The following is a 23,820-nucleotide window of genomic DNA, read 5'->3' as shown; positions in this document are numbered from 1 at the left end:
TGTCAGTTGAACTCAATGATAGCCGAAGAACAACCCAGCCTATACCAGGAGTTTGAGCAGTTTAGAATGGAGTTAGTCAGTGAAGGATTCCTAGCCAGCATGGAGCTACAACCCACCTTGATTGGTCAGATCAAGGAAGCTCAGAAGGGAAATGCCAGCATGGATGGAATCAAGACCCAGATAGCCACAGGAAAGGCCCCAGGATTCACCGTAGATGAAGAAGGAGTCCTTTGGTACAACGGACGCCTGTGTGTACCGTCGGATTCAGAGTTGAAGCAAGTCATTCTGAAGGAAGCCCATGACACCTTATACTCTATTCACCCCGGAGGTACCAAGATGTACCAAGACCTGAAGGAACAATTTTGGTGGCATGGAATGAAGAGAGAGATCGGAAGCTACATCGCCAAGTGTGATATCTGTCAGCGAGTCAAGGCAGAACATCAGCGACCCGCAGGACTGCTGCAACCACTACAGATTCCAGAATGGAAGTGGGACTCTGTAGGAATGGACTTTATCACAGGTTTGCCCAAATCCAGCAAAGGAAATGACTCCATATAGGTAGTTGTTGATATATTGACCAAGGTAGCCCATTTCATCGCTGTCAAGACCACCTACCAAGGCCCAAAGTTAGCTGAGTTGTACATTTCAAGAATAGTCGCCCTGCACGGAACCCCGAAGTCAATAGTGTCAGATAGAGGTTCACAATTTACCTCAAGATTCTGGCAGAAGGTGCATGAAGGACTAGGAACCCGCCTGAATTTCAGCACCGCCTATCACCCGCAGACCGATGGACATCCCGAGAGAGTCAACCAGATATTGGAGGACATGCTGAGAGCCTGTGTTTTGGAATATGGATCTAAGTGGGAAGACTGCCTGCCTTACACAGAATTCTCTTACAACAACAGTTACCAAGCCAGTTTACAGATGGCCCCCTTTGAAGCACTGTACGGAAGGAAGTGCCGTACCCCCCTGAATTGGTCGGAAGTCGGAGAAAGTCAAGTCTTTGGACCTGATGTTCTTCGTGAAGCTGAAGAGAAGGTACACAAGATCCGCGAATACCTCAAGACGGCGCAATCCGGAGCGGAAGAGTTACGCCGACAAGAGACGCCGAGAGATGACCTTTGAGATCGGAGATTTTGTCTATCTCAAAGTATCCCCCCTGAAAGGAATGCAGAGATTTCAGCTGAAAGGAAAGCTCGCACCCCGATATGTTGGACCCTTCAAAGTTCTGAGTCGCCGAGGAGAAGTATCCTATCAACTGGAGTTGCCTGAAGAAATGTCGGTTGTGCACGACATATTTCACATCTCACTCCTCCGGAAATGTCTTGAAGTCCCGGAGAAGACCGAAGTGTTCAAGAACATCGATCACCGTTCGGTGGATATCAACCAAGATCTGACATACCGCGAAGTGCCGATTCGCATCTTGGAAGAAGCATACAGAACCACCCGCACCCGAAGCATCAAGTTCCTGAAGATACAGTGGAGCAATCATACCGAAGATGAAGCCACCTGGGAGCGAGAGGAAGATATGAGGAAGGAATACCCAGATCTCTTTAGCACCTAATTTTCTTTAAGATCTCGGGACGAGATCTTTTGTAAGGGGAAGGGTTTGTAACATCCCAAATTTCAAATAAAGGAAGAAGAAGATTTCCAAATATCCAAATTTCAGAACCAACAAAAACTTTTACTTTGCATATAGTACCCTGCATAGGACTTGTGCATTTTGAGTGATATGCCATGATGATTGTTATATTTGTGAGTATGATGAATTCTAAAACCCTAGAGTGATCAAGTGATGATCACCAAACAAACAAATCAAAAAGAGAAAGAAATCAAATATTATTAAAACCCTACAAACCCTAACATATGGTCTATGTCATTTTTGTAAATTTGACCCTAGACCCATTTGATCTTCACCAATAGTTGTATTATGATATTAAAGAGTAATTACAACTTTGAGAATCAAAGATATACCATTTAAACCAAATTCAAAACTTAAATTGTGATCACATGAGATAATGGTCATTTCTGACTTTTATAGTCTGGTCACCACTTTGAGCCTCTCTATTTCAAAATTTCTAAACTAAACAAATCCAAATCTTTGCATGTCATCCAAGTACACAACAAGATGAACAACTCTTGCAAAGAGCACTATACCAAATTCACTTTGGATCAAAAGTTATGAGCAAGCAAAGATGAGACATTGAAACAAATACAACAATCTCCATTTTTCAAATGTGATCAAACCTGGCCAACCCTTGACCACCACTTGCCCTAGCCATGACCCCTAGACACTCCTACACCAAGCCCATGCCAGGGAAGCCGAGGAGAGGGCCAGACACGGCGTGGACATGGCCATGCCGGCCACGTTCGCCGTCGACGCGCCTCCCCTCTCTTCTCTCCACAGCAGCCCTCGCCACCGTGTCCAACGCGTCGGCAAAGATCTCCTGGATCCACCCGTACTCGCCATTGACCACGAGGACGACGACAGGACCCGGACGACGCGCGCCCAGGTACGCCGCGAGCGGCATGGGCGACGTCACCGCGCACGGACGCGCGCGACACGGCCACGCGGCGCTCGCCGTACCTCGCCGTACCCCGACCAAGCCCGCGCGCCCTGGTACCTTCCTCGCCACGCGGAGCTCGCCGGACACGCTCGCGTCATGCCTTGGCGACCACGGCCGCCGGAGAGGACGAACGCGCCCGCCATTGCCGCGCCAGTACATGCACGGTCCCGACCACCCTACGCGTCCCCTTGCCGCGCCGTTCACGCTCGTAGCTTCGCCGTGACGTCGTGAACACGCCCGCGTCACCGCCTAGCTCCCTAGACCCCCGGAGAAGCCGCGCCCTTGTCGACCTCGCCGCAGCACCACGACCACCATCGCGCCTATATAAGGAGGCCTCGCCTCGACCATATCTTCACACCAGCGCACTCCCCTCTCCTTCCTCGACCGCCTCAGCACCTCACCATGCTCGATTAGCCACCAGAAGCTCCCAATTGCGAGATCGCCGCCGCCCACAGTAGCCGACGATCGCCGGAGAAGGACGCCGCCCCTGGAGCTGCCGCCGGTACCAGGAGCTTCGCCGTCGTCCACAACTTCATCGCGCACCTTGCCCAACCCTAGCTGGAGCCACGGTGAGCCTCCGACCCCCTACCTGCGCCGCCGACGAGCCCCTCTCTCGCCGTCGACGACGATGGTTGTGCGCCGTTGATCTGCGATCTAATCCAACGCGCCTCATTGATTCATACCGCTTCGGCGTTAAGCGTCGCTGACGAGTGGAGCCCACTGTCAGGCGGCCCGCGCGTGCACAGATGCGTGGTGGGCTGGCCTTGGGCCGTTTTTAAACGATTAGGCCCAGTTAGTTTTCCCGCCGGCCTTTTTAATTCAAACTTCGTTTAATAAATTTAGTTTGAATTCAATACTGAACCCAACTTTGAAAATTCATAGAATCTGTTTGGCTTGGCCAAATTTAACAAACTTTATATTATTGGAAAGCTAGTAAAAAGATCTACAATATGCCACTGGTCTCACCTCGAGATTTGTTGTAGAAATAAAATGATATAAAGAAGAAGGCAGGGACTTTTTCATATTCAAATAATTATTAAAAATCAACCAAAATAGATATTGAATTAATTCCAACTCCTATAGCTCACATTTGACTTACACTAATTGTTTCTGCAAGAAAATGGTGTGGTCACTTTGCATGATCATGCCCTAGATTAATTAATGGACAATATGGCTAGTTTAGTTTAGAGATATTGTCCAAAACTATTATGTAAGTCATATGAAGTATTTTTACTTCATTTAAATCTTGTCCCAAATGAATTCATGTGATGTTTGCATCCCTGGTCCAAACACTCCTATATGAATATTTGGAGATTTAAATCATTTGTGGAATTATAAAATGGTATGAGGTGATCTACCTCATTTAAATCATTTTCTCAAATAATGATAATGAATGTTTGACTTAGGTCAATATGAATTCATGTATGATTATTTGAGAAGTTAAATCTTAAGAAGATTTCAATGAGAGGAAATTATTTTTTTCAAGAACTAAATGTAAATTATTAATTACATATGTAATGAGAGGAAATTACTTTTCTTTAATAAAGAAAACCAATGCACCTAATTATTTTATGTGTGTGCTTAGCATAGTTTGTGTGAAGTAATGATGTGCTTAGTATAGTCTTTGAGCTTGTTTAGTGATTATACCTCGTATTCAAATTTAGACGCTAGCACCGGAGATTACCAAGAGGAAGGAGAATTCTACCCAGAAGAAGAAGAAAACCTAGAGAACTACCAAGGCAAGCTAATACTCTTGCAAAGTGCAAAGCCCTCCTTGGGCAAGGCACCATGATTCTTATCTTTCTTCATACAAGCCTATCCTACATTTAGACCATACAAGTTTTACTTGTGGTTTTCAAAGAGTTGAATTTCAAATGGTATAGGTGAATGAAACTACTAGAGTAGCAAAGTTAGTCTTATAGTTAGCAAAGCAATGTAGCACCCCTCATGATTAGTGCTAGTGCTAAAATACTAAAACTTGACTACCCTAGATGGGAACATATGAATAGATGAATTTGAAACATTGGAATGATGAAACATTTCATTGAATGATTTGAGGTTGTTTGTGAACAAGAGAAGATAGTGATTTTTGATGAAAACCTGATATTGGTTTGAATGCGATACCTTTCCAATTTTTGAGTACCCCCACAATACCTGATTATGGGTAGGGCTTAAGCTGGAAGTTTATAGATTTTAGTATGAGTTCCCTCCGAACACACATCATAGGGGTTATGCCGAGGCTGCCTCCGTTGTTGAGAAATGATGTGAATTGAGGTGAAATTGTACGGCCAAGCCCTGTGCGGTTCCCGAGGTTAACGGTTGGTTTTCACTCTGGGAGGCCAAGCTCATGGGGAGAGGTGCTCATACTAGGATGTGTAAGTGAAAGGTTATGGTTGATGATCCGCGTACTGTGTTACGATGATTCGGAGTTATTCCGACGGATGAAATCAAATGTTGTGGCACAAGTGTGCAACCTCTGCAGAGTGTCAATCTATTCGAATAGCCGCGTCCACGGTTACGGACGGTTGGAAAGGCCATACTGTTTCCGGTGTCAGATTTTTGAAAACCTTAGTGAATGTGAATGGTGACTTGGTGACTTGTTGGAATTACAACCAATGTAGTGGGAATGACACTAATGTTCCCACTTGAGTTAGTTAGCACATGATCAAATACTTGTGAACTAAAATATGGCTTATGCAAGTTAAACTAGAGTTTAGCACCCTTACTCAAAGAGTTGGCATTTTACTTTAGTATTAGTTTGCAAGTACTTAAAGTACTTACGGCTTTGTCCCTGGCTATTCAAATGGCCAGAGTACGATGATGAACAGAACTATCACGAGGATGACCAGCAGGACGCCTACGACAACTAGGGGTTTCTGACGTCAAAATGTTGGCCTGTGGACTATAGAGTCCATTTACTATTACGCTTCCGCTATGTATGAACTTGTGTATGTATGTTGATTGAGAGATCAACTATTTGTGTAAGATGAATCATGTGATTCAATATTGTAAGACATTATGGCTTGTAATAAATAATGACTGTGATATTCGACTATTATGCCTCGCAACAACATTATCCTGGGATTGCGATGAATGACATAATAGGCATCCGGACCTAAAAATCCGGGTGTTGACAGTGAGTTCGTGGTCTTTCTTGCTCACTTTGAGCGTGGCTTCGGCCTTCCTGCCTCCGACTTCTTCCGCCAGGTCCTGGATTTTTATCAACTCCAGCCTCGCCATCTTCCCGGCAACGGCGTTTTCTACCTTTCTTGCTACGCCACTTTCATGGAGGCCTACATCGGCATCCGCCCCACCCGCGAGACTTTTGCTCGCTTTTTCTCTCTTCGGATCAATTCGGTCCAGGGCAAGGACATTCCTAAGCCCAAACCCCCCGTTCAATGCGGGTCTTGTATCATTGCCTCCCGCCAAGGGAGCCCCTTTTTTAAGTTCTCCGGCCTCGAGTCCTGCCGGTTATGGCAAACAACGTTCTTTTACGTGAAGAAACGACGGCGCCGCGGATCTCATCAACCTGCCGGCTTTCAACCCGGCGCCGCCCACCAACGTCAACTGGGGCTACTTCCCTGGGACGAATCACATCGAGACGAACCGGGTCGTACGCTTCATGGAGAAGCTAATGAGGGAGACCAACATCTGCTCTGACGACATCATCCGCGCTTTCATCTCACGCCGGGTGCTTCCCCTTAAGCGCCGGACTCATAAGATGAGCGAGATGTATGGTTCCGGCGATCCCACCAAGATCACCGGCCTCCCCCTAAGTAAAGCAGATGTAGTCCTCAAAGCTAAACAAATCTGCCGAACGGACATGCCGGATGACTGGGAGTGGGGCTTCGTGCCTCTTAGCTCCACCAACCCTCCAACCGACGAAGTAAGAGATTGCCACCCGGGCTGATCTACCGGTAACTTTTATGCTGCAGCTAACTGGCTTTCTTTTTGTTTTCTGGCCAAGGACCGCTTCCCTCGCATCGAATCGGATAAGCGAGGTCCTTGCCGGAAGCGCCCGCTGGACAAAGTTGACCCAGATCCTTACGTCCCTTGGACGGATCTCAAGATGGGCCGCACGCACACCTCGCGCCCCGGTAATGTTTCGTCTGAGGCTTCCGGCTCCATCGATGATCTTACTGTGCTTGAGGTAGTTTTCTTTTCCGGTCTCTCATGCTTTACTGTTATTCTCCCTCTGTAGATGCTTCCTCAACTGGCCCCCAACCACAGGTCCACGAGCGCGTGGTTCCCCTTCGAGCCGAGGTTGGCCAGGAATTCCTGGACAAGCTCGCCTCCGAGGACAGGAAGAACAAAGCCCCGGCACCAGATGCCGGTTCGAGCCAGGCCCCTCCTGCCAAACGCCCCCGGACGGAAATCCTTGGAGGCAAGGAAGTGGGCAAGAGGCGCTACAAGAAGAAGAGCATGCCTGTCTCTTCCGGGTAAGTTTTTTGTTTCTCTGTTCACTTGGTGTCACAAACTTTTCCTTCCGGTTGCTTTTACTTATCTTTTCTTTCTTTCTTTTTAGTCCTGCGCTCTCGCTCTCCAAGGGCGCTACCGGTACGATGCCGGTGAGCTCTGAGGGCACGGCCAGGACCTCGTCCCCTCCTTGTTCAAGCCCGGTACACCTAGGTACCGGCAGCCCTTCTGCCTCCCCTTTGGGAGGCGCACCAAGTGCGGGGCGCGCGGCCCCTACAACTTCTGATCACCGCGCGGAGGATGACTTTGTCTCCCCTCCTGATACGCAAGATACCGGCGCCAGCAACATCAGCGCTGATTCTGAAGCAGCCGGGCGGGCGCCCGTCCTGAAGGAAAAGAAGAAGAAGAAGAAGAGCTCACGCTCTTCCCCCTCCAAGGCCGTGCCGGATACTTCTGCGCCGGCAAGCTCTACGCCACCGCCAGAAGCTCATGTTCTTGAGCCAACCGGGGCCGCACCAACACCGCCGCCGGAAGCTCCTGTTCCTGAGCCAGCTGGGGCCACGCCAACACCGCCGCCGGAAGCTTCTACCGCCAAGCCCACCAGGGACGCGCCGATGCCGCCGCCAGCTCAAGGACCTTCCGCGGCCAAGCCAACACCGCCACCAGAAGGCGCCAAGCTCCGCGTGTCTGAACCCTTCAAGGGGAAGGGCACAGCTTCCGGCCCGCGGTCCTTGGTGCTGCACACCGGCCCCGCCGCTGTTGTGGCTGGAGAGAGAGCTACCGGCCTCCTCGGCCGGATTACAGAGCTGCAGCGCGAGGGCAAGGAGCTGGGGCACCTGCTTGATTACGCTGAGAAGTGGAATCAGGCGGACGTGTCCGCAGCTACGCGCGGCACGGGCAAGGACCGGCTTCCTGCTGTTGACCCGGCCGGCCCCCGGTGCACCGAAGAACACTTCATGCGACTCAAGCGCGCAGTGAGGGAGTTCGACAATGCGTGGCACGACGCCACCAGCAACGTGGTCGTAAGTTTCACCAACTTGTTGTAACTTTTCTGTTGATGCCGGTTTTGTTCTTTCCAGATTCATATATGTCCTCCCAGTCCCTGAGTTTTGGCTTTAGAGCGCAGCTCTGAGCGCGAAACTTTTTCCAAACTGCTCGAAACCGACAGCTTTCTCATAGTTACTTCATTTTGAACAGAGCACCGCGGACGCCCGGAAGCAGCTCTACGAGGAGCTTCTTTGGGAGCACCGGGACCTTGCCGAGGCCCACAGCCACTGCCAAGGTCTGTTTCCTTTGGGCATCCGGCTTCTTTCTTATGCAAAGTTTTTGCCTCTTAGTACTTATGAGTTTTTCCCTAATAGCCATTCCGGAAGCCTCTCTTGAGGCCCTCAAGACCCAGGTTGGCAATCTCCAAGGTACTGTTTTTTCTCCGGTTGCATTGTCTCTCCGTGCTTTACCGGTTAGATTTTTGTTCAAATTTCTTCCTCCGGGTTTCAACTGAAAAGGAGCAGCTCATCCGGGATCACCAGAAGGCCTTGGATGCCCAGAAAACCATTTCCAGGGAGCTCAAGGAGCAGGCTATCCAGGCCGCGCTCCGGCATGACCAAGAGCTGAAGGACGCCAAGGCAGCAGCCGAGGCCAGGCTGGCGGAGGTTGTGGATGATTCTGCGAACTCCACCGCGGTGGCCGAGGGCAGAGCTGGAGGAAATGGGCAAGTTCCGGAAGGCTGCCGAAGACCAGGTCGCCCGCTTAACCGCGGAGCAGAAGGAGTACGATGAGCTGGTCACGCGAACCGACGCTCTCGCTCTCTGTAAGTTTTTCTCTTTTCTCTTCCGGTTTTCACTTACAAGCTTATACTTTCCGGTAGCGTGTCCTTATCCTCTTTCTTTGCTTCGTAGGGCTCTTTCCGGATTCTCAGCCCCACGCGCAGAAAAAGGTGTTAGAGCGCCGGGTTGCGCAGCAATTCCGGAATTTGGATGTGGCTTGGGATCCTTATGATCACCTGGTTGCACTTTCTGCCCGGATCACCCACATGCGCGCGGTGGACCGGAACCTCGCGGATCTGCCTGACTTGGCGATCCATCTCTTCAAGGTGCTTTGGCCTGAAGAGCAGGTACTGGCAAGCCTAACGTTCACCTCCGATTGCTTGAAGGGTGCCGGAAGGAGAATCCGGGAGTGGCAGTGCTCCGCCGCGCGTGCCGGAGCCGATGCTGCGCTGCGCGTCGCATGCTCCTGGTACCCGGATTTGGACCTGGATGCTCTCCAAGGCGTGCGCAAAGGTGGTCCTACCGATACGGATCCGATCCTCACCGCGAAGCGGCAGGATCGTGCCTATCGGATTGCTGATTATGCGCCAGTCCGCACTTTCATCGCCCCTCCTTCCGACATCAAGGACTTCCTCAGCGATGAAGAGGAAGGAGAAGATGAGGACGAAGATGCCGGAGCCGCGCTCCCGGAAGCTGGCGACGCACCCCCAGAAGCTCCAGAGGCCGACGCTACTCCCCCTGAAGCTCCCCTTGCCTGAATATTCTCTGCTATGTCTGTTAACTTAAAACAATGCTTGTTAAATTCTACCCCGGTATGCCGGGGTTTGAGATGTAAGATAAAACTTATCATTTTGGTTGTGGTACAACTTGTATGCCGGTGTCTTGCACACCGGTATCTTATTAAGTTATGTTGGTTTGTTAACTTAGCATGTTGCCTTTGTTATTTGTCTTTATCTTGCACTGTGAAGATTCCGGAATCATTTCCGCATCCAATTTGATGCACACTTGGTTCTTTCCCTTTGCCTCTGCCTACCTCTTTTGGGTGTTTTGGCGTACGAGTTACAAAGTTCTTTTGCCAAGCGAACACTTCCTTGAACTTAGGTAAGATTCGAAATTTTTCACAAAAAACCGGTAAAACCGGGGTTAGTTAAACTTTCCGGATTGTCCGTTCCCACTTCCTCTTTTCGCAGTTCATGTGCTTAATTCCTACCGGTTTATCTTGCTTGCCATGAAGCCGGTTTGCGGACAGCAGCAGAGTCGAAGACTCCGGTAGGTTTAGCACGTTACTAAACCAGAAAGAAAAGATGTTCAACAAGCAACCGGTAAACGGAAAAAATAAACATATTACATGCAAGTTTGATAGAGCCAGTCCCCGAGAAACATTCGAGGTGCCGGGTTCTTTTATTCATAGCATAAGGTACAAAAAGGAACTTCTTACAGTACAACTTCATGAGTAGAAAGGGCGCAATAATGCTATGTTCCAAGGACGCTTGGTCTCATCTCCGGATTTGTCCGCCTTTCCTTCTTTCCATTCCTGTGCGTCAATCAAGTAGTAGGCATCATTGTGCAGAGCTTTGCTTACAATGAATGGCCCTTCCCAAGGAGGTGAGAGCTTGTGCCGGCCTTCAGCGCGTTGCACTAAGCGTAACACCAAGTCTCCTTCCCGGAAAACTCTCGGGTTAACCTTCCGGCTGTGATAGCGTCTGAGGTTTTGCTGGTAAATGGCTGTTCTTGCCAGTGCCAGTTCTCTTGCTTCTTCCAGCAAGTCCACATCGTTTTCTCGGGCCTCTTTTACCTCTTTTTCGGTATAGAGTTGCACCCTTGGTGAGTCATGGAGAATGTCGGTTGGTATTACCGCTTCTGCTCCGTAAACCATGAAGAATGGAGTGTATCCGGTAGACCGGTTTGGAGTCGTTCTTATGCTCCACAGTACTGACGGTAGCTCATCGAGCCAACAGCCCGGTGTCTTTTCGAGTGGTTCAATGAGCCTTGGTTTTATACCGGAAAGCACCAGTGCATTGGTTCTTTCGACTTGACCATTGCCTTGTGGGTGTGCCACTGAGCACAGATCTAGCCGGATATTGTTGTTCTCACAGAACCGCTTGAACTCTCCTTGGGCAAAGTTTGAGCCGTTGTCAGTTATGATGCTATGCGGATATCCATACCGGAGGATGGCATCTTTTAGGAACTTCACCGCTGTGTGGCCATCACACTTTGCGATAGGCTTCACTTCCAGCCATTTGGTGAATTTATCCACCATCACCAAGATGTGGGTCATGTTCCCTCTTGCGGTTTTGAATGGGCCAACCATGTCAAGGCACCAAACAACAAATGGCCATGTTAACGGTATAGTTTTTAGGCCGGAAGCTGGGGTATGATTTTGCTTGGCGTACCTCTGGCACCCATTGCACTTTCTTACCAAATCCTCAGCATTTTCCAAAGCAGTGGGCCAGTAGAACCCATGCCGGAATACTTTTGCCACCAGCGCCCTTGATGAAGCGTGATGCCCACATTCTCCTTGGTGAATCTCCTTGAGCATCTCTCTTCCCTCTTCCGGTTCCACACATCTTTGTAGGACACCGGTAACACTTCTCTTGTACACCTCTCCATTGATGAAGGTGTAAGCTTTGGCTCTCCGTTGGATCCTCCTTGACTCAGTTTCGTCAACCGGCAAGTTGCCGTTGATCAGGAATTCCTTAATAGGTTTAACCCAAGACGGTGCTTCCCTAACCACAAACACCGGCACGTCTATGTCCATGCTGTCCACAAGCATTGCTTCTTCCGGTATGGGCGTCGCAGTCCCCGAGATTACCGGAGCAGTCCCCGGGTTTGCCAGAGCAGTCCCCGAGTGTGCCGGAACAGTCCCCGGGTTTCCTTCGTCAATATCCATTGGCACTACATGTGACTGCGGTACGAAAATTGATTCCGACTCCGGAATTGGCTTGATTGATGGAACTCTTAAGTGCGCCAAGGCTATTCCGGGAGGAATTTCTTGCCTGGACGAACTTAGCTTGGATAAAGCATCCGCGGCGTCGTTCTCAGACCGCGGAACATGGTGAAACTCACATCCTTCAAAGAAGCCGGCAATATTTTGCACATGAAACCGGTATGAGGCCATGTTGGCATCTTTTGCATCCCAATCTCCGGAACACTGCTGTACCACAAGATCTGAATCGCCGTAGCAAATGATCCGGTGCGCACCGATTTCTTTTGCGACCTTGAGCCCATGGATTAGAGCCTCATACTCAGCAACGTTGTTTGATGCTCTGAAATGCACTTGCAAAACATACCGGAGATGATCTCCCTTTGGTGAGGTGAGTACCACACCGGCACCTAGGCCCTCTTTGAGCTTGGATCCGTCAAAGTGCATCTTCCAGTATTCTATTTTGTGCTCCGGCGGTTTGTATTGCATTTCCGCCCAATCAACCTGGAAGTCAGCCAAGGCTTGTGATTTTATGGCATCTCTTCTTTCGTATACCGGCACGTACGGTGACAGTTGAATTGCCCATTTCGCAATCCTGCCGCTGGCATCTTTGTTGCCCATGATATCTGAAATGGGTGCTTCACTCACCACTTTCATGGGGTGCTCCTCGAAATAGTGTTTGAGCTTGGTGGCGGCCATGTACACGCCGTAGGTCATCTTTTGGAAGTGGGGGTAGTTTTGTTTTGAGAGGGAGAGCACCACGCTCAAGTAGTATACCGGCCTCTGCACGATTTTTTCTTCTTCCTCTCTTTCTACCACAACCACAACACTCACAACCCGGTTAGTTGCTGCTATGTATAACAACATGGGCTCTCTCTCCAAAGGTGAGGCCAACACCGGCGCAGTGGCTAGCATCGTTTTCAGCTCTTTGAACGCTGCGTCTGCCTGTGGGGTCCAGACGAAGGTGTCGGATTTTTTCATTAAGGCGTAGAGCGGCAAAGCCTTTTCTCCCAGCCTACTTATGAACCGGCTTAACGACGCCAAGCTTCCGGTAAACTTTTGCACATCCTTTAGTTCCCGCGGGACAGTCATCCTTTCTGTTGCCCGGATTTTTACTGGGTTCACTTCAATGCCCCGGCTTGACACAAGGAAGCCAAGCAGCTTACCGGCAGGGACACCGAAAGTACATTTTGCCGGATTAAGTTTCATCCGGAACCTTCTTAGGTTATCAAATGTTTGCCAGATATCGTCAATTAGGGTGTCTTTTACCTTAGTTTTTATCACGATATCGTCTACATAGACTTGCACATTCTTTCCAATTTGATCAAACAAGCATTTTTGCATACAGCGCTGGTAGGTTGCACCAGCGTTGCGCAAACCGAAAGGCATAGTGACATAGCAATAAGCCCCGTGCGGGGTAATGAACGCAGTTTTTATTTGATCTTCCTTTTTCAGGGGGATTTGGTGGAAACCGGAATACGCATCCAGAAAAGACAACAACTCACACCCAGCAGTAGAATCAATCACCTGATCGATCCGGGGCGAGAGGAAAGGATCTCTTGGGCAAGCCTTGTTGAGGTTGGTGTAGTCGATGCACATGCGCCACACCTTTGGAGCTTTTGCCTCCAGGTTCTCATCTTTCTTCTTCTCGACCATTACCGGATTGGCCAGCCACTCAGTATGCGTGACCTCCACGATGAAACCGGCAACCAACAGTTTTGTCACCTCTTCTCCAATGATTTTCCTCCTATCCTCAGCGAAACGGCGCAAAGGTCGTCGCACCGGCTTGGCATCCTTCCGGACGTTTAGAGAGTGCTCAGCCAGCTCCCTCGGAACACCTACCAAGTCATCAGTAGACCAGGCAAAGATATTCCGATTCTCACGGAGGAAGGCGACGAGCGCGCTTTCCTATGCTTGATTCGGGCCGGCACCGATACGAACGGTGCGCTCTGGGTAAGCCGGATCCAGCACAATGTCCTTTGTTTCATTCGTCGGCTTGAATGCCGGTGTGCCCAAGTTTCCACTCATTGCCGCTAAGCTCAGCCGTGAGGTCGAGCCAGCGCAACTGCGGTTTGCAGCCTTCTTTTTTCCTCTGCGATCACCAGCGATTCCGCTAGGTTTGATCTGGCAGATGCTGTTTCCAGTGAGACTTTGTAGTTTCCCACTACAGTTAAGGGTCCATGAGGTGCCGGCATCTTCATTTTGAGATAAGCTGTATGAGTTGTGGCCATGAAAGCTGCCAATGCCGGTCTCCCTAGGAGTGCATGGTAGGGACTGTCCAGGTCCACCACCTCGAATAGAATGTTTTCCACCCGGCAATTGTCACGTCCTCCGAAAGACACATCCACCCGGACTTCTCCTACCGGTGCACAGGACAGTCCCGGAACGATTCCATGGAAAGTTGTGTGGGTTGGCTGGAGCATGTTTTCCGTTATCCCCAGCGTGTGCATCGTATGCTTGTACATGATGTTTATGCTGCTTCCATTGTCTATCAGCACTTTGCTGAACTTGACTCGAGTTTCTGGCCCTCGCATGATTGGGTCCACAACAAGAGCGTAACCACCCGGATTCGGCATGATCTTGGGGTGATCCTTGAACGACCAGGTGATTTCCTGATCTGACCACAGCATGTACTTGGGAACTGCCGGCATCACGGCGTTTACTTCCATGGAGCGGCGATGCATACTTTGCCTATCGGTTGGCTCAGTGACAAAGACAACACAACACAAATGTGGGTCCTCGTAAACATTCCGGCCTAAAGGTGCCGGCGGTGGTGGTTGATCATGATTTTCCTCCACCCGGTTAACTTGCTGGTACTGTTGCACCGGTATGGTATTGGCTCCGGTAAGCGGTGGTGGTGGTGGTAATGGGTGCTGGTGTAGCATGTCATGCGAGGGCGGCAGCACTGTGGAACAGCCATCTGCTTGCGCATCCTTGGCCGCTCCTCTTAGCATCAAATGCTTGATCCAGGAACAATCTTTCGTTAAGTGGTTCGCCGGCTTCGATGGGTGTGGGGTGTGCAGCTTGCACGGCATGTCCATAGCCGCTTCCATGGTGTATCTCATATGCTCTTGCCAATCTTTTTTCTGTCCACATCCTTCTTTTTGGACCCATTTCTTCTTAGGACCCGCCCATGGCTGCGATCCGGTTTTTTGCCTCTGGTTTCCGCCGGGGCTGGAATTTTCCTGCACCGCGGCTACCTGCTGCGGACTGTACCTTCGAGCCGGGAAATCTTCCCTTATTTTGTTATGCCGGTTGTCCCGATGTTGATCTTGCCGGGGTTGGTTTGACTGCGCCGGTTCAGCTTGCACAGCCGGTTGCAGTGTGTCTCCCAATGCATAGTTTTCCGCCACTCGCATCATTTCAGCCAATGTGCTTGGCATGTTTCTCTGCAGCCTTTGCCACAGTGGTGATCCTCTCCGGCATCCCTGACTGAACCAAGCAATTGCTTGTGCTTCAATCACTCCTTCACACGTGTTTCTCATTGAGTTCCACCGGGTGAGATAGTCTCGGTCTGTTTCACTTGCACGCTCGTCGGCATAAAGCGAGCTCGTCGGGGCCGGTTCGGCCTCTTGTAAGTGCTCGCTGAAGTTGCTCACAAAGGCTTCTTCAAAGTCCAACCATCCATTTATGCTTCCTGCCGGCAAGTTGTTAAGCCAAATGCGTGCAGGTCCTACCAGGTAGGACGGTATGATTCTTACCGCCCAACGCCGGTTTACTCCGCCACCAGCTACATAGACAGCTGTGACATAGTCCGCCAACCAATCTTCCGGCTTGGTCGTACCATCATATGTTTTTGTGTCCCGGGGCAACTGGAAATTGCGTACTGGTGGCTCTTCTCCCATGATTCGTGGGCCAAAGCACCTTGGTCCAGGAGGACCCTCAGATTCGATCATTTCGGAAAGATGCACTCTGTCCAGCCTGTGCCTCGCATCTCGGCTTGGCAAGCATCTTTCCCCCACGCGTTCCCCCAAGGGGTTCCGGTAGGCTCTGATTCGTTCCACCTCGGAATCTCCTTCTTCGTATCTTTCCGGTTCCGCGGCTCTTGCCTGCCGGTACCTTGGTGGTCGCATTTCTTCCTCAGCATACGCTGCCCTTGCAGCTCGATAATTTTGCCCGGTTTCGTGTCTACCGGCATGATTGTTTCCGGCATAGCCATGGCCATTTCCGGCATAACCACGACCTGCTCCATAGCTTTTTTCTCCGGCATTATGTGGCCCGGCTTTTTGTTTTCCGGCAAGAACCGGATCGTACACGGTCATCTGCAGCGCATTCATTTCTTTTTCCCTTCTTTTATCCGGATGGGGGGACGAGGCTTGCCCCTGAGACTTGCTTCCGGCAACTTTTGTCGACTGGATCGATTTTGACTCTAGCGCTGCTTTGTTCATTCTAGCAAGCTCATCATTTTGTGCCTGTATGGTATCAAGCAGCTCTCTAACTCTATCCTGCTGCTTTGCCAGAGCCTCACCGGATAACGAATCACACATCTCCATAGCGGCCTTAGCAGCTTTTATAGTTTTATCCGGACTACTGTACTTAGGTTTCTCTACGATGCTCAAAGATGCTGAGGTACTCTTGTCGGCATGAATTTCCTTACGCAAATCCTGATCTAGATTGCGAGCCTTAAGCCGGTTTTCCGGCATCCTAGCGGCATGAGCGCTAACTGAAGCAAAGCCATGGGCAGCGTTGTACTCACGTAGGGTTAGGTTCAGCTCACGCTGCGCTCGGAGGATGTTTGCGCCGCCGGTAAGCAGCGCCTTGCGTGTCTCCTCCAGCTGCGCTTGGGCCGCAGCCGGATCGATGTTCTGCGCGATGGGCGTCGCCAGCACGTTCATCGCCGCTTGGAGTGGCGTTTCCGGTGGTGCTGATGATGCTCCCGCAGCGCCTGCGTCGCGCTCCAGCGGAGGCTTGGCCGCACGGGTCGATGCCGCACGGCCAGCACCTTCTTCCACAGCGTCCTTGCCGGTGCCAGCCACGCCAGCCATCATGACCTCCACGCTGCCGGCGGCGCGGCCAGCACATAGCCACCTTGGCGGATCCGGTGCCACCAGCACCGGCGAGAGGCACTGGCGCACAGGGACGTAGCCGAAGTAGATGCGGTGGCTGCCGAACTCGATGATGCGGCCGTTCTTGGGGAACTTACCGCCGTTGGCGAAGCAGCCCGCGTTGTCGTTGATGAAGTCCATGGCGTAGATGTTCTGTACGAGCACGGACACCGTTCGCTCGCCGTCGACGTCGAGGAGGCCCGCCCGAATATGGACTCCAGCAAGCGCCTCTCTCTGCCCCACGGTGGGCGCCAACTGTCGTCGTGGTGAACAGACAGATGCCATGGGATGGCTTAAGTTGGGGCCGAGTTGGACGCTAGAGGATTCGGGGGAGGGTTTTGGATCGGGTAGGATTAAGTCTTACAATCTTGGAATCACATGATCCCTATTACACCTTATTGCTGATCTTATCGATCAACGAACAAACACAAGTTCATAGTCACCATAGCGGAAGCGTAAGATACAAGGACTTCCTAGTCCACAGCCAACGCTTGACGTCTAAGGCGCTTTAGTTGTCGTAGGCGTCCTGCTGGTCACCCTTGTTCATCTCACTCGGCCATTTGAATAGCCGTGGTACTCGCAAACTAATACTAAAGTAAGTGCTAGACATTCTAGTATGGTTTTGCTAAGCTCTAGTTTATTTGCGTAGTTAGTTCACAAAGTTTGAGAAAAGCTTATTCAAGTGCTAACTAACTCCGTGGAACATAGTGTCATTCCCACCCTTCAAGTGGTGATTTCAATTCAATCTCACCACAAGTCATTTCTACCTCATCACCTTCAACATCATTTTCGAAAATGGAAACCGTATGGTCTTTTCCAACCGGCCTGGTAATCCCGTGGACGCTGCTATTCGGTCAGGTTTACACTCGCAGGTTGCACACTTGTGCCACAACATGATTTCATCCGGCCGGGACCGAATAACGTAACACAAGACGCGGATCAATAACCATAACCTTCACTCCTACGAACCCTAGTATGAGCACCTTCCGAGCTTGGCCTCCCAAAGGAAGACGTACGGGGCCACTGAACTCACGGGCTTGGGCCGGACATTCACCTCATTTCGCATCATATCGTATCAAGCTTCTTTGTGGTAGAGGCAGCCTTTCGCATAACCCCGATGACGCTTTGTTTAGAGGGAACCCAGCGCTAAGACGCATAAACTTCCAGTTAAGCCCTTACCCATAATCGTATTGTGGGGGTACTTGATAATTGGAAAGGTATCGCATTCAAACCAACATCAAGTTGTTTCATCAAAATCACCATCTTCTCTTTGTTCTGTAATCACCTTCTCAAAATCCTTCAATGGAATGCATCATCATTCCAAGGTTTTCACTGTCATTCAAATTCACCTTGTTCCCATCTAGAGTAGATCAAGTTTTTGAATTCATTAGCATCTAAGCTCTAATCCATGAGGTGCTATCTTGCTTTGCTTGGAAGAGACTAACTCACTACTCTAGTAACCAATCGTACTTTGACCAAAGTTAACTATAAAGTAACTCATTTAGAAATCAAGTAAAAGCACTTGTAAAGTAAATGGGATGGTTCAGTAAGAAAAGATAAGAGACATGGTGCCCTGCCCCAAGGGGCTAGCACTTGCAAGAATATTAGCTTGCCTTGATAGTTCTCAAACTGTTCCTCCTCCTCCTCTGGTAGTATCCTTCTTCCTGCGGCGTACTCTCCGGTGCTACCGTCTAAATTTGAATACGAGTATAATTACTCACTAATTCAATGGCTATTCCATACATCCATCATATAATCACACAAACTACGCATGCACACAAGTAAATTAACTAGAGTGCATGGGTTGTGGGGTTTTAAAAGGAATTCACTTCTTTGTATTTCATATGTAAATGATAGTTTCCTTAGGGTTCTTGAGAAATAAATTCCTCTCATTGAAATCTTCTTAAGATTTAATTTCTCAAACAATTATACATGAAATGGGTATTGACCTAGGCTCAACTTCATCATCATTATTTGAGAAAATGATTTAAATGAGGTAGGTCACCTCATACCATTTAAATACTACTACACATGATTTAAATCTCAAGCCATTCATATAAGAGAGTTTGGACCAGAGATACAAACATCCCATGAATGCATGTGAGACAAGTTTAAATGAAGTATAAGACTTCACACAACTTACATAGTTGGTGGACAATATCAACTAGTTAAACTAGTCAAATTATCCATTCATTTAACTGTGGCATGATCATGCAAAGTGACCACACCATCTTATTGCATAAACAATTAGTGTAAGTCAATGTGAGCTATTAGAGTTGGAATTAACTTAATATCTATTTTGGTTGATTTTTAAGAATTATTGAATAGGGAAAGTCCCTTGCCTTGTTATTTTTATCATAAATATTCCCACAAAGAATCTGACCATGGGGCCAGTGGCATGTTCTAGAGAATTTCAGTGGCTTTCTACCAACATAAAAATTCAACTAAATTTGGCTTAGCCAATTTGAAATTATTGAATTTCAAAGTTTGTGCTCGCGAGGAAATTGTTTGGGAATTATTTGAGTCTGAGTTTGAATAAAAAGGCCTTGCTGGAAAAGCTAACGGGCCGTAAGGTTTAAAAAACGGCCCGAGGCCAGCCTGGCCACTGGGCCTAGTACCGCGCGGCTGCCCCGACAGGTGGGGTCCGCCGTCGCCACTCCTTTAAAACCCGAAACGGTATGGGGCGACGTGAGCGTAGGATTAGAGAGCGCATCGATCGGCCGTGAGCCATCGTCTCTCCCAAGCAAAGGGCTGCGGTGCACGGCGGCGCTAGGGGGTCGCGCCGGGCTAACCGCCCGGTCCGAATGAGGGACAGGCAGTGCAGCGTGAGGTAGATGTAGTAGATGAGGAAGCTCCTCGGCACCTGCGGCTCCTCCCGAACAGCTCCAACCGACGCGCGGCGTCCACTCGTGTACCGGCGGCTCCGATCTCCAAATCTGTGGGCGGCTCCCGGCGATGACGTAACGAATGGTGGGGTGGAGGAGAGGCAGTTGAGAGGTGGGGAGTGAGGTGGTGTGCTCAGATCAACGAGGAGAGGTCTCCTTTTATAGGGCGAGGGAGGGTGTCATGCAGAACGGTGCCGACATGCGCGCGGGGCGTTCTCCGGGCGGGCCGGTCGATTGGCCAGGCTGAGGGTGCCTGGCCGGGTTCTCCCTCGGCCCAGGCGAGGCTAGGGGAGGTGCTGGGCTTGGTCGGGCGTGCGTGGTATGGCGAAGCATTGCTTCGGCTGCAGGCCTGCCGTGCTGGTCGCGGGATCGCTGGCCGTCGTTCTCCGGGCGGCGGCGGGCACGGGTCGCGGCCTTGGCCGTGGTTCCGGGCGGCGCCGGTGGTGGCGAGGTGATGCTCAACGGCTCCCGAGCGGGCCAGCGCGGCGCGAGGGTGGCGCTGCGGCGCGCGGCGCGTGCGTTCATGCATGTTGCGCCCGACGCGAGCGGCGTGCGGGCGTGCAGCCTGGCGCGCGATTCTCCCGGGCGTTGTCGCTGCCCTGCCGACTGCGGGCAGTGCTAGTGCGCAGGTTAGGCAAGCAGGTGGCGTGGCCGTGGCTGAGAGGGGGCCAGGTTGGTGGGGCAAGGGGAGAGGGAGGCTCGAGATGGCATGCCATGGCCGGCATGGCCATGCCATGCACTCTAGCTCCTCCTTCTTAGCTCCACTATGTGGCCTTGATGGCTTCAGGGGACCGTGGAACACTGTAGTATAGCTTTGGTTTCAACTAGGCGAGGTAGACTCACTATTTGCAATAGTTGCAAATAGTGCCCAACTTTTGAATTACAAACCAAATGTCCAATGAAATAATTCGAATCGGTGAACCTTTTGAAAAGTGAGTGTTGAATTAAGCTGTATTTGACCAGAGGTGATTTGAGGTGGTGGTGGAAAAGTTTGAATTCAAGACATTGCAAAAATTGACAAGTGTGAGATTGGTTCCACTTGTTAAAATGTTGCAACTTCTTGGATGAGCATAGCTATTGATCAAGGATGAATTTGGCAGGGTGATCTTCACCAAAGCTGCTCACCTTGATGTTGACTTTGAAATGGTGCAAAGAGTTAGCAAGAATTGGTTTGGGGAAAATTGAATGGCAAGGGGCTCAAAGTGGTGATCAGACTGAGTAAATTTCAGTCTTGACCACTATCATATGTGAGTGGGAATTGTCTTTGATAGTTCATTTAAATTGTGAAACCTTTGATTCCGAAAGTTGTAATAAGTGTTTAAAGACATTATTCAACTAATGGGGAATGACCAAATAGGTCTGGGGGTCAAAAGTTTATAAAAATGCCATAGGGCATATGTGAGGGTTTCGTGACTTTCTAACTTTTATTTATTTTATTTTTTTCTTTGCTTCACTTTTGACAAGGGTGAGGCTTATTTGGTGCTAGATTGAGTTGATGAAAGGTTCAAACCATTTTGAGGCAATAGAAGTGGCTAGGTCAGGATTTGGATACTTGGCTAAGTGCCACATATGCCTCTATGCATATGTTGGATTTTCTTTTGTTTCTTACTTGGAAAAGGGTTGGTAAGTGCTTTGTTAAGTGTGTGGAGGTATTTCAATCTCATCTAATTCAAAGTAGACAAAGCAAAGCTCATCATTTCTAAAAAGTAGCCACAGGCTTGCATATGCCTTTTTCTTAAATAAGATCTTTTCTATTTTATTTTATTTTTCAAAGATTGATGACAAGAGGGATTACGAGGTTTAGGGTTTAGTAAGTTTAGCAATGGTTCGACACCCCCCATTTACTCAAAGTAAGAAAGGTAGAGTTTAAAATTTACTCATTAGGGCCACATGCCCACATATGTCTTTTTCTTCTATTTTGGCTTCTCAAAAATAGATCCAGCAGATTTATGAGAAGGTTAGGTTTAGGGTTTTTCTTATTTGATTTCTTTCTCTCTCTATTTTTTTGGGTTTGTGAATCTCTCACTTGATCACTGGTTGTTAGGCTTAATACGTGAGCATAACTACACTCATCATGGCAAAAACACAAGTAAAAGCTATGAGCACTAAACATAGCACTCTAGGTCAGAAAAGTTTTTGTTGGTTCACATTTTTGGGAAAGGAAATTCATTTTCTCTTTGTTTTGAAAATTTGGGTGTTACAGAACCCCTTCCTCTTTGAACAAATCTCGTCCCGAGATTTTACAGAAAAGTTAGGTTCCTAAGAGAGATTGGGTGATAGTGATTTAACAGAGAAGACAGGCTTGGCATAGCCTCGAGGTGCTTCTTGAGCCTCAAGTGGGCGCAATATCAAGTGTGGTAGTAGCGGCCGTTGTTGTTCCTCGGTTCTTTCACAGCGGCAAAGTCGCGTTCGTGAGCCCCCGGAGAGGCCGAGCAGAGCTTGGCTGTGAGTCTCTTCGCGGGCTTCCTACAGGTTCACAGCACGCCCAACCACTCCACACTCATAACAAGTGATGGTTGACTTGTCCCTTGGGGCTGAGGGGCACAAGACTGTTGCCTCCGCCTTGGGCCAGTAAGTAGCAGTTGTTGTTGTTGTTGTTCCCGTTGGTGTGGTTGCTGCTGGGGTTGATGGTGTTGCTGTGATTTGTTGTTGCTGTTGCTCTCCGGGCTTCGGGGTCCTCCTTGGTTGCTGGTGTAGTTTGGGCGGTAATTCCGGGGCAGGGGCTTGTTGTATTTGGGAGTAAATCCTCCAGATGAGTTGTTGCGCGCACTTCGCGGTATTGCCGGACCCATGCCGCCGGTTCATCATCCGGCGTTTGCGGTTCTCGCTGGCTTGGCGAAGCTTTCCTTCCATCTCGGATGGCGGAGTCCACCAGGATTCTAAGTCAGCAAAGGGACAAGTTGACCCGCAAGACAGCCGCATCTCGTCGTGGGAGTCCTGCTCAGTAAATCTTTCCTTCCCTCTTCTCATTGGTGTCGGTTTCGGTCTCGGGAGCGCACCTTGACAGTAAGGAATCTGTCGCGGTATTCCACCACGCATTATCTCGCTCTTTGCTTAGAGTTCGCGGAACCCTGTCTCTCACTCATCTTGATCAGTCCTTGGGGCACATGAGGCTTGCTAGAACTTCAGCCTGAAGTCTTCCTGGTGTCATCATCTCCGGCCCAAAGATTCATTGCGCGTGCGCCGGTCCACCAGGCTCGGGTGCGTGTCCCGACAGATAGCTGGTGGCTTAACAGTTACTTCTCTCAAGTGGCTTCTCAACTTGCGCAACTTCGAGGTTGTTCTCCATTGTCCTGGGAGCCAGCCATCAGCGGATCGAGGGGCTCTTCGGTTTTGCATGCACATGGTGGGTTGGTGTGTTTTGAAAGTTCTTCGCTTTGACCCCTGTGGTCGTGTGGCTTCCATGGCCATTGTTGTTCGAGCAATCAGTCGCAAGTGCAGCAAGGCCCGGCCTGCTCGCCTCTCGCTGCCGGCCCGCCCTCATCATCTCTAGCATCTCGCGAGCATCATGGCGTCTTGGGTGGCGCCGCGGTTGGGCGGGGCCATCTCGAGTATCGGAGGTGGGATGATAAGGCAAGAGGTGCAACTCATGGTTTGTCTGAGTTAAAGTTCACGAAAGTTTCAAAAGTTTAAAAACTTCTTGAAAATTTGAGTAGTGTTGAAGGGGCAAAACCAACAACACTTTTTCATTCATACCAAACATCACACATTACAAAGCGCTACCACACCGTTGGGTTTAGGAACCATTCATCGCTTCTATGATACAAGGGATCCCGATACAAACTCTTGCGTAAGTGTGAGTTCTACTAAAGTGATCAAGGGGCAAAATTTTTATGTAGAATTTCAAAGAAAAAGTAGAGCATGTAGCTTTTCTTTGAAAAGATTTCAAGGATAAAGTGAGAATAAGTTTTCATAAATATTCACTTCATTGGTTTTGAAATTAAGTTTTTCGTACGTCCATTCTAACTAGGGTCTCCTAAGGTCAAACAATGGCTCTGATACCAACTTGTCAACACCGGATTTTAAGTCCGGATGCCTATTAGGTCATACATTGCAATCCCAGGGAATATTGTTGTTGCGAGGCATAATAGTTAAGTATCACGCTATCATTCATTACATACCATAAGTCTTTGGCCAATCTTGGAATCACATGATCCCTATTACACGAATAGTTGATCTATCGAATCAACGAACAAATGTTCACAAGTTCATAGTTCA

The sequence above is a fragment of the Lolium rigidum genome, chromosome 6 (genome assembly GCF_022539505.1).
Source record: "Lolium rigidum isolate FL_2022 chromosome 6, APGP_CSIRO_Lrig_0.1, whole genome shotgun sequence".
Taxonomy (NCBI): domain Eukaryota; kingdom Viridiplantae; phylum Streptophyta; class Magnoliopsida; order Poales; family Poaceae; genus Lolium; species Lolium rigidum.
Note: the sequence above shows the minus strand (reverse complement) of the source record.